General features: G+C 39.8%; 1 protein-coding gene across 4 annotated transcripts in view; it reads left to right on the top strand.

Annotated features, from left to right (window-relative positions):
• Window positions 1-4,380: 4,380 nt before the first annotated feature.
• The window catches only part of LOC120539435 (protein mono-ADP-ribosyltransferase TIPARP-like), a 48,093-nt gene continuing 42,359 nt past the window's right edge, over window positions 4,381-10,114 (top strand). The window contains exon 1 of one of the 4 annotated variants that reach the window (XM_039769486.1): window positions 4,381-4,804. The gene's annotated coding sequence lies outside the window, so the exon portion shown is untranslated. The remainder of the gene's footprint in view (window positions 4,805-10,114) is intronic. The other 3 variants (XM_039769485.1, XM_039769484.1, XM_039769487.1) reach the window with 3 other exon arrangements.

Below are 10,114 nucleotides of genomic sequence, written 5' to 3'. Positions count from 1 at the left end.
TGATTTTACAGGTACATATATATACACAGTATATATATAATTTTTACTGCAGTAATTCATTAACAATTATTGGTCTTTATATACCAGAAAGACTTCCCAAGGGTCTTTTGTAGGAAATATGTACACATAGTTGATTTTCTCTATGATTTGTATTTTTATAATTATAGAGCATAGAGCTTCATATTATTATTTTTAAAGTTCACTCTGTAAAATTAAACTATGATTATACAATTCAATGTTTATTATACTGTATTTATACATTATTGTATCTGTCTTTACACGTGTTGCACAAATATTTAGTAAATGTAATAAACTTAACCAAGAATGTTTAAAAAAATCATTCAGAACATGTGTAGGTGAACGTAAATATATCTGCACAAACCGAAACTAGTGAGTAACATTTTTAGACAGTTCAAAAAGCAACGCAAATCGCAAAGCGTCTGTGTGCCGACTCGAACAAGCTTTTGCAGAATACATTAACTGACAAGAGGCTGGCCCGCCCTTTCCGAGTTTTGGTAGTCGTTATTCGTCAATTCTTGGTAGCCGAGCGAGCCGTCATTGGCCAATTCTTGGTAGCCGAAACGGGCTGTGAATGGTCAATTCTTGATAGGAGAAACGGGCCGCGATTGGCCCGAGCAGCCGTGAGTCGAGGTAATTCTTGGTAGCGAGAACCAATTGGATCACTCTCCGCTACCAGGATTCTACCAAGAATTGAAAGCACGGGTCAATTGCGGCCCGTATCGGCTAACAAGAATTGACCATTCACAACCCATTTCTCCTACCAAGAATTGACCATTCACAGCCAGTTTTGACTACCAAGAATTGGCCAATGACGGCTCGCTCTGCTACCAAGAATTGACGAATCACGACTACCAAAACTCGGAAAGGGCGGGCCAGCCTCTTGTCAGTTAATGTATTCTGCAAAAGCTTGTTCGAGTCGGCACACAGACGCTTTGCGATTTGCGTTGCTTTTTGAACTGTCTAAAATGTTACTCACTAGTGTCGGTTTGTGCAGATATATTTACGTTCACCTACACATGTTCTGAATGATTTTTTAAACATTCTTGGTTAAGTTTATTACATTTACTAAATATTTGTGCAACACCTGTAAAGACAGATATAGTAATGTATAAATACAGTATAATAAACATTGAATTGTATAATCATAGTTTAATTTTACAGAGTGAGCTATAAAAATAATAATATGACGTGCTCTATAATTATAAAAATACAAATCATAGAGAAAATCTACTATGTGTACATATATCCTACAAAAGACCCTTGGGAAGTCTTTCTGGTACATAAAGACCAATAATTGTTCATGAATTACTGCAGTAAAAATTATATATATACTGTGTATATATGTACCTGTAAAAACAAGAGACTGGTATGCTTTTTTTTAATACTTAACACTAAGTTCACAAATCGTTCATATCAAAGCCAATATAGAATAATAATAATACTCTATATTAACATTGATGTTATAAATTATGCTTATAAAGTAGACCTACACCTTTAATACTCAATGTTATATATATATAAGTGGTGTGTATGCTGTTTACTAGAACACATAGTTATTTTGCACTAAGTATATAAACATTTCCCTTTGCAATATTTTCAAATATTTATTTTACCTACTTCAAATTAATTGTCAGCATCAACTAGAATATATTACTTCCCAAATGTTATAAATACATACAAACACATAGCTGTGCAATATTATTTATTCATTCTTATTGTGCTTTCATTTTTATTTTATCCTTCTTGTTTATCTGTGCAGCCGTCTCAGACCATAGTAAAGGCACTATATAAGGAAGTAAAATGCATTATTATTTGTTATAATTATGATTCAATAGAATGTGCAGGCAGTTTGTTTAAGTGTGATTTTTAACTTTGCTTGTTGTCTGTGTGTTCCTTGACAAATCATTCACTAAAGAGTTTTTGTTTAATCAAAAAAGAAAAATAAACAAACTACAACTGCAATGTAGGATTCAAAGCACCGTTCGTTGAAGAGAAAGTTTTTTTTTTCCATTCGGCAATGTGCCTTGAGCGGGATTCGAACTCGCATCCCTACAATAATTTCTTGTAGATCGTCTCTCAAGAATTGCAGCCGTACCTCGACTAATGTGCAATATCCTCTTAGCTGTTTTTCCAAGTATTTTCATGACAGACAGACAGACAGACAATTTTTAGCATTTTATATACACGTCTACTACTTGCGCTTTCAATTTCTCGTCCCTTTCCTATGTCTTGCATGCTGGTTTTTCATGCGATGGTGTCTATGATAATTACAGCATTTCGTGCCATTGCCATTACTTGGCAGCTATGTTGTTTATCTATATGAATTCTGTTCTACAGAGGTAATGCTTATAAATCAAATAAAATACTTCAGGCAGTGCTATAAACAGATTTATATTTTAAGTTTTATTTGTGCCCTTTAAGTTTAATGATGCATCTATCCATCTATTTTCTAAACCTATTTATCTGGAGGAATGGTTGCCATGAACCTGGGGCCTATCCCAGCAACCATTGGGTGCAAGGCAGGAACAATTCCTGGGCAAGGCGAAGATCCATCAGTTTACTTTAATTCCCTGGTGTCTTGCTTGTTCATTACACCACAGATTTGTTTAACACTCTTATTATCTCTGTAACTTAAAATCAATACAAAAGTTAAATAAGATCATAATTCCCAAGGGTAGACTGAAGCACTGTCCAAATGTTATGGATAGACTAATAGTTGATATAGTTAACTAATTATATATTGTGGAAACCACGGGGCACCCAACTCCCCAAACCCGACACAAACAGACACGAGGCATGAGTCCAGCAACACAAAGGCTTTTTATTCCTTAAGCAAGAGTTTCCCACAGTCACAAGCACAAATAAGCACAATGAAACAGCAATAATAATAACTATTTTTTCAATATATTTCCTTCTTTCTTCTTTTCTTTTTCTTGGTCTGCCTTCATTCCTTCTCTCCCTCCCAACTCTGGCTCTTGGAGCTCTTGTACCAGCGAGTATTTCCGGTTCCCAGTAGCAAGGTCTGGATGCACTCCCGGGTGAGGCCTTAGACAAAAGCTCTGCAGTCCCTGCAGCACCCCCTGGTGGTATCCACAGAACCCAACAGAGCTCCGCCGAAGTCCAACTCTCATTGAACCCTGTAGGAACCCGAGACACCACTGCAACCAAGCGGGAGTGCCACCTAGGGGTCTTGTTCAGAAAGTGGACGCCGTCTCCTTCTTGTTGTTTGTTTTAGACTGGCCTACCCGTACTACATACCCTGAACTTAAGGTTCGTGGGGATAAGGCCAGGTACACCAGGGTCCCTAATCTTAAAAATTTAGAGTAGGTGCCTAATCTTAAAAAAATAGTGTAGGGGTGCCTAATCTTAAAAACAAGTGCTGTTTTTGATGCCTGCTTTCTGAACAAGAACCCTACCTAGTGCTCCGAGTTGGTAATGCCCCATGCAAGTTCTCTCCTCGGTCCTTCCAACATATGGGCGTCCCAGCCAGGTAAAGGTTCTGGGTCTCCACCAAAATAGTTAATACCTGAATCCAATGCCAGTGCTAGGATATTTTGTGTCAACCGACTGTTTGGTAGCTAACCTGTGTGGCTTGTTTTTTCCCCCTTATGATATGTGCACTAGGGGAATGCCTAATTCACCTTAATGGTGGCGCTGGCCCTGCTTGAATCCTACTGGTCAGATCCAGTCATTGACCATGGCTGAAAAGAACAAATAACAATGAATGCTTACCAGTCCCTGCAGCACCCCCTGGTGGTATCCACAGAACCCAACAGAGCTCCGCCTAAAATCCAACTCTCATTGAACCCTGTGGGAACCTGAGACACCACTGCAACCAAGCGGGAGTGCCACCTAGGGGTCTTGTTCAGAAAGTGGACGCCATCTCCTTCTTGTTGTTTGTTTTAGACTGGCCTACCCGTACTACAAACCCTGAACTTAAGGTTCGTGTGGCTTGTTTTTTCCCCCCTTATGATATGTGCACTAGGGGAATGCCTAATTCACCTTAATGGTGGCGCTGGCCCTGCCTCAATCCTACTGGACAGATTCAGCCATTGACCATGGCTGAAAAGAACAAATAACAATGACTGCTTACCAGTTTGAACAATGACCGATGGCACTATGCAGGCCAATTTCTAGCATTTTTGGGATTACAAATCAGTATACTTACTTTGGAGACCTGGCTATTCCCCTGGCACTAATCCTGATGTAGCTATTGCTCAGTGCCCTAGATGTTTGTAGACATAGCCATATCCAAATGTGAAACGGACGCGGCGTGAGCGGTGCAAATGCGGCCATTCCCATGGGTACGTGAGCAACCTTTACCTAAATGCTGTAGAAGAAGAGTCTGCTGTTGCCTTGGTCAGTCGAAGTACTAAATACAGATCTGCAGTCGCAACATGATCTGCAGATGTTAATCAGCTGGTTGCTTGGGACTTTGCATTTTAGCGCTGACTGTTAAAAGAGGAAGTTCCTGCCCCAGTGTTGACCATTATCACTTGAAATCGGTGAAGTTCGTGTTCAGGAGTGACGAGCGATTACCAGCTGGTATTGGAGGAATTCTGCCAAGCGCACGGCGTGATTCCCCGTGGAGGCACGTGGGTGGCTGCTTTCACTGGCTCACTGATTTTATGTGATTATCGTCCGATTGGCCAGTCACTGATCGCTGCAGAGTGAAAGAGTGAAAGCGAAAGTTAAAATAATAAAAAAAAAGAACAAAACAAAAAGAGCAGCGCAGTTTGGGGCAAAGGAAGAGAAAAGCTGAAGGGAGCACAGAAAAGCAGAGGTACGTGCTGGGGGAGACTCGCGGGGCTTCTCGTTTTCGTGCACATTTTAATGCCCTGAATCTGCTTGGATTATGGCGGAGCGCGTCTCGTTTATGATTTACATCGAGTGACCCTTCGCGCACACGAGTTGGAGAAGCAGAATGTTGCTTGACAGGAATCGAGAAACGCAAATAAAATTTTACCCGGAGTTTGATTAATGTCTTTTAATGGCGTCACTAACTCTTTTTATTTATCAACTGTCTGGCTAGGCTTCGACTACCCAGCAGACTGCATTTGGGCTAAACAGGATTAGTAACGGGTAAACAGGCAGTTCTTCCGGTTTGCGTACTTCTTTAAAGTTGACATTTTAAAGGAGGACGCCTGGGCTGTTGAGAGCAACCTGAGTTTAATTTGGGCCAGCCCTTCCCAAATGTTTGTCGCCTAATTTTCTCACAATTTGAAAACCAAATGAAAACCTGCTTGGCTGGTTTCTCATTTCGAGTGAACTTAAAGTTGTTCGCTTAAGTACACACGAGACACGCATCATATACCGAGATAGCTTGATGATCAAATTCATAGCAACTGACGGAGCAATAAACGATTATGGAGTAAAATCGCAAAAACAATACATACTGGTGAAACAGTAAGCAGACAAGTACTGTATAATGCATACCAAGTAATTGTACAACTCCTTTTAATGTTTTTAATTAAGATAAACTATTAAGGCAGTGTATTTTTAGTTTGTATTTCACACAATATTCATAACCTTTTTATTGAACTTTTGTTTCGATCGGTAAATGTGCTTCTCTATCCAACCCCACTCATTAAACTAATTATAAAAACATTCATTTTCATTCCTCATTTTACCTTCAGTTTTTCCAGCCAGCGTGCACATGAAAATGAAATGGCAACACTCTTTTTAGAAGCTTATCAGTAACTCCTCTGTTTAAATGCAGATCTTGGAACAGAGTTGTTGTATTGCAAAAATATTTGATATTTACATAAAAATAAAAGATTTTCCATTTTCGTTATATATAAGCTCTTAAGTCAGCCTAGCCAACATTGTCATAAAGTTTCAGTAAAAAGGCTTTTGTAAATGGTTTTCTGCCACATTCTGGAAATGCAGAATGTAACGTTCACACTGGTGTAGTTTCAAAATAAAATTGTTTGCTGTGTTGTACTTTATTCCATGTAATGTAGTGTGTTACAGAGCTGTATTTTTGTTGGTAGTGGGCACGCCAAGATAACGATTCTTTGGCTGACACCTTTATCCAAGGTGACTTGCCACATGTGACACACAATTGGTTACATTTCTTTTGGTTTTCCACATGGAGAACAGGCAGGTGAAGTGACTTGTTCATGGTCACGCAGTGCCAGTGGCAGGATTTGAACCCACAACCTCAGTGTGGGGAGTCCAAAGCCTTAACTGCTATACTACACTGCCTGCCTATTTGGATAATGTCACCGGGGTGTCATCTGTAAGTCAGTTTAATGAAGGTTGCATGATGTTTGATTTAGCAGCTATTGAGGAGGTGCTCATAGCTGCCAAAGGTTTCTTTCAAAGATTATTTTTCATTTTTTTTTTTTTACCAGATAATATTGTGCAAGAAACAAACTTTACTCTTGGTTAACATGAGAGAAAGCTGTCATACCTTTTATTAAAAACTAGATAATATACCTGGCATTGCCCAAATATATGTGCATAATGGATTAAAGTTAGAAAGCATATACTGATGTGCTTTTTATGTATTGACCCCTTTTGTCAGCGCTGCCTGAATTGTAAGCCTGCCATCCGTCATCTCCTTTCTTCTCTATCAGTTTGTTTTCTCTCATTAGTTGAAAAAATTTTTTGTAATTATTTTTTTCTGTGCATGATTGGATTCCATGATTGCTGCAACCCCTTGGAACCATGAACGCCTCCTCTTTGTACTTTCTGCTGTTCACACACAAACATATGTTTAATCCCGCATTAATAAACTGGATGGCTTATTAATATCATTGACACAGCTGGGCAAAACTACTTTTTTTGTTGTTCCTCTTCATGATGAAACTTTTGACATTCCATATACACTCAATGTTAAGTTGGGTTAACTATAATAAACAAGCAAAGCTGCCTAAACATCCACTCATCTGTTTAGTACTAATGCATGGGTATTGTGGTGTTGGGCCTCTCATTACGACTCCCCAGTGAAACTCGATGAAGCCTGTAATTTTAAATGTTGTGCACCGTAATGTACATACATCATTTTGTGAAAGTAGACAGTGGTGCACAATTTTTATATTGTTCCCCCCCAATAGTTGTTTTTATGGAATCAATGGCATGGAGTGTATCCTTCACTGTAAGTGGGATCAAACCTAAACAATATGCCAAATTCATTACCAATGTCTGGTGTGATATCACGGTTTTGGTTTTGCGTCCCTCATGCTTTTACAACCTCAGTTCTTAGTGGACCTTTTATTAAAAAGCATTAAAGTGTAGATTGCAAGTTGTAGCAGCTGCAATACGCATGCAAAATCTGCTAAAGTTTAACTGAGCCATTTTCGAGTGACATATTTTGTGCCCCCCTCCTTATAAACCCCATCCGCGATTACATTTTTGAAATTCCATAAAGCCTTGAGCTTAAGTTGGAGCAATGACAGCCTACATGCAAAATATCATGAAAATGGGTTTAACAAAATGAAAATGGAGTGAACAAATAAACAGACAAGATGTAATCTTAGGGTTGAAATGAGGTCCTTAGAGTGCAGAACAGATAAATAGTATCCAATGAACCTGAAAAGTTCAAAAGACGGACAGAGGGTGTTATGATTTTATTTATATAGATTAGGGGGCTTCGCCCACCAACTCCCCTGCCTGCGACATGCCAGCAACTTTCATCAAATAACAAATCTTTTATTTCTCGCGGATACGCCTCATCGTTGGGAGGAAACATTACTTTCCCTGATGGCAGCATGAATTAGATGATCTACAAGTCTCTGACTGAAAGTTAAATCCGAGCATACTTATGTCATATCACCTATGTTTATATATTCAATCTGTTTTCCTGTTCCGTTATTTCACAGAGTAATTAATTCTGCTTGTTTGCGCCAATGTGATCTTTACTATAATTTTTTGAGACTTTCGAATTTAAGTACTTTCATTATCTCTAACCTGCTCTGCATGTGTATCACACCAGCGTTTCTGAATTCTTTACGACATTCTACTTTGTCATCTACTCTTTGTCTTTTATTTCCGGCCCTGTGAGTGGTTAAATCTCTTGGCACAAAGTCTCGTCTCATGAGACGTGAAAGTATCTCTCTGAAAAAGTCACGTCTCGTCCCAGGCTAAAAAGTCTTGTCTCGTCCCAGGATTTTTTTTTATTATAATAGAGAGATAATAAAAAGAGGTGCACCAGAACTCGAACATTACAAGAACCTTAATCTCATTTTGCAGATGTTACAAGGGGTCTTTTATAGTTCATCCTAAATCAACAGGTCATGCTTGTATACATCTCAGGGAGAACAACACTATCACACTTTGGTCCCTTTAATTACACAAAGTGTCCCTCATCTGTAAAACATAACTTTGTCTACAAGCTTACATGGTGTGTCTTTAAATTACCCGATCAATGAATGCTGGTAACATCAAAGCTTGCCCAAGCAATGAGCAGGAAGAGGAGGTTTATACAATGTGAAATATTTACCCTTTGCTCATAGTATCTGTTGTGAAAGCTTGGGGGCAGCAGAGAGCCCCAAAACCCAAAATGAACACACCATGACAGTCCTGGGTTCAAATAAATGGGTGCCCATTTTTATAGTTATCTCACAAAAAGCACTAAGTACAAGTTATTTCTCCTTCAAATACCTCACCTCTACTCCCAACTCCGACTCCCCTGGACAAGGGAGTGCGGTCCCCTTTATTGACAATCCAGGAGTACCTCCGGTGCCACGGCTGTTGCCCATTTCGGAAGCAGTTCCAGGTTACATGAAAGTTCCACATAATAGGGAGCACCTATCCCTGCAGTGCCCTCTTGTGGCATCCACTGACCCCAGCAGGGCTGTGCTGCTAGACTGCAACTCCCAGCATTCCCTGCTGTTTCCCAAATGGGCACTGATATCGAGGGCCGCTGCCATCTAGTGACTTGGGAGAATAAACGCTCCCCCCAGTGACAGTCCTTCCCTGTCCTCCTCTTTTTCCCAACCAGGGAAGGTGCCATGCACATGTCTGATCAAGACACCTGTCCGTTTGTTTGGGGCTTCCTGCCTGGGTAAGGTACCATCTTCTTTTCTGACTGGGATGTCTGTCCATACATTCATTAGGAAAACCTTGTCTGGGTGCGGCATCCTTCCTTCTCTCAGCTGGGATGCCTTTCTGTCCACTCGGGGCGTCCTGACCGGGTAAGGTTTCTTCCCGACTCCTTCTTGAAATGCCAGTCCATCCTGTGTGCCACCTACACTGTCTAGATTTCGATAAGATTTTTCATTTTCTTCCAATTTTTCACACTGTTTTAGTTCTCATGGACTCAACTTTAGTCCCGTTTAGTCTGAGACAGTACAGTAAATCTAAGTGGAATTGATGGAACAATTGATGAGGGAGAAGTGGTGGCTCTGAAGCTAGGGATCTGCGCCAGCAATTGAAAGGTTGCTGGTTCGAATCCTGGAAACGGCAGATGTGACTCTAATCTGTTGGGCCCTAGAGCAAGGCCCTTAACCTCTAACTGGGTATAACGTTAACTGCATCTAGCCCTGCATGCAGGTATTCCGAAGTGCAGAGGAAACTTGGCGGTTAGTGGCAGGATTGGCAGTCCAGCCACTGATGTGTCAAACATTGCACAGCTGCACTCATTTCCCAATCTGGATAGTAAGTTGTGTGGTGGGCGTGTTAGTACACTGTAATCAGCGCAAGCTCCCAAACTTGATGGAACAAAGGGAAATCAAAAAGACTGTAGGCAGATGTTTTTAACAAAGAGTGAAGTTAAGTTCTTTTTACTTTTTAAAGTTTTTTTTTTTTAAAAAGATAGATGTAACCAAATCCTAATCCGTGACTAACATGTAATTGTCACATCAGATATTGTGACCAAAACATACAATTCACACATAATATAATTGAGAAATTTGAATAACATAGATCAACAGACCTAGAAATTAATTCAAACAGGAAATAGTCACTGAAGGGAGAAACAACAAAACTACAGTTGGGAGTTGCAAGTAACATGTTTCTTTTACTTTTGGTTATTTAAATATCACAGTTTTATGGTATTTTTCCACATTTCTCAGGACTGGGGTTCCCTCTGATGGTATGTTCAAATTATACTGTTTATGCATACTGTTTAAGTGTTGATAATAGATAG

Source organism: Polypterus senegalus, chromosome 11, assembly GCF_016835505.1.
Source record: "Polypterus senegalus isolate Bchr_013 chromosome 11, ASM1683550v1, whole genome shotgun sequence".
Lineage (NCBI taxonomy): Eukaryota > Metazoa > Chordata > Cladistia > Polypteriformes > Polypteridae > Polypterus > Polypterus senegalus.
The sequence above is the reverse complement of the archived record's forward strand: the minus strand, read 5'-3'. Positions and strand labels throughout refer to the sequence as shown.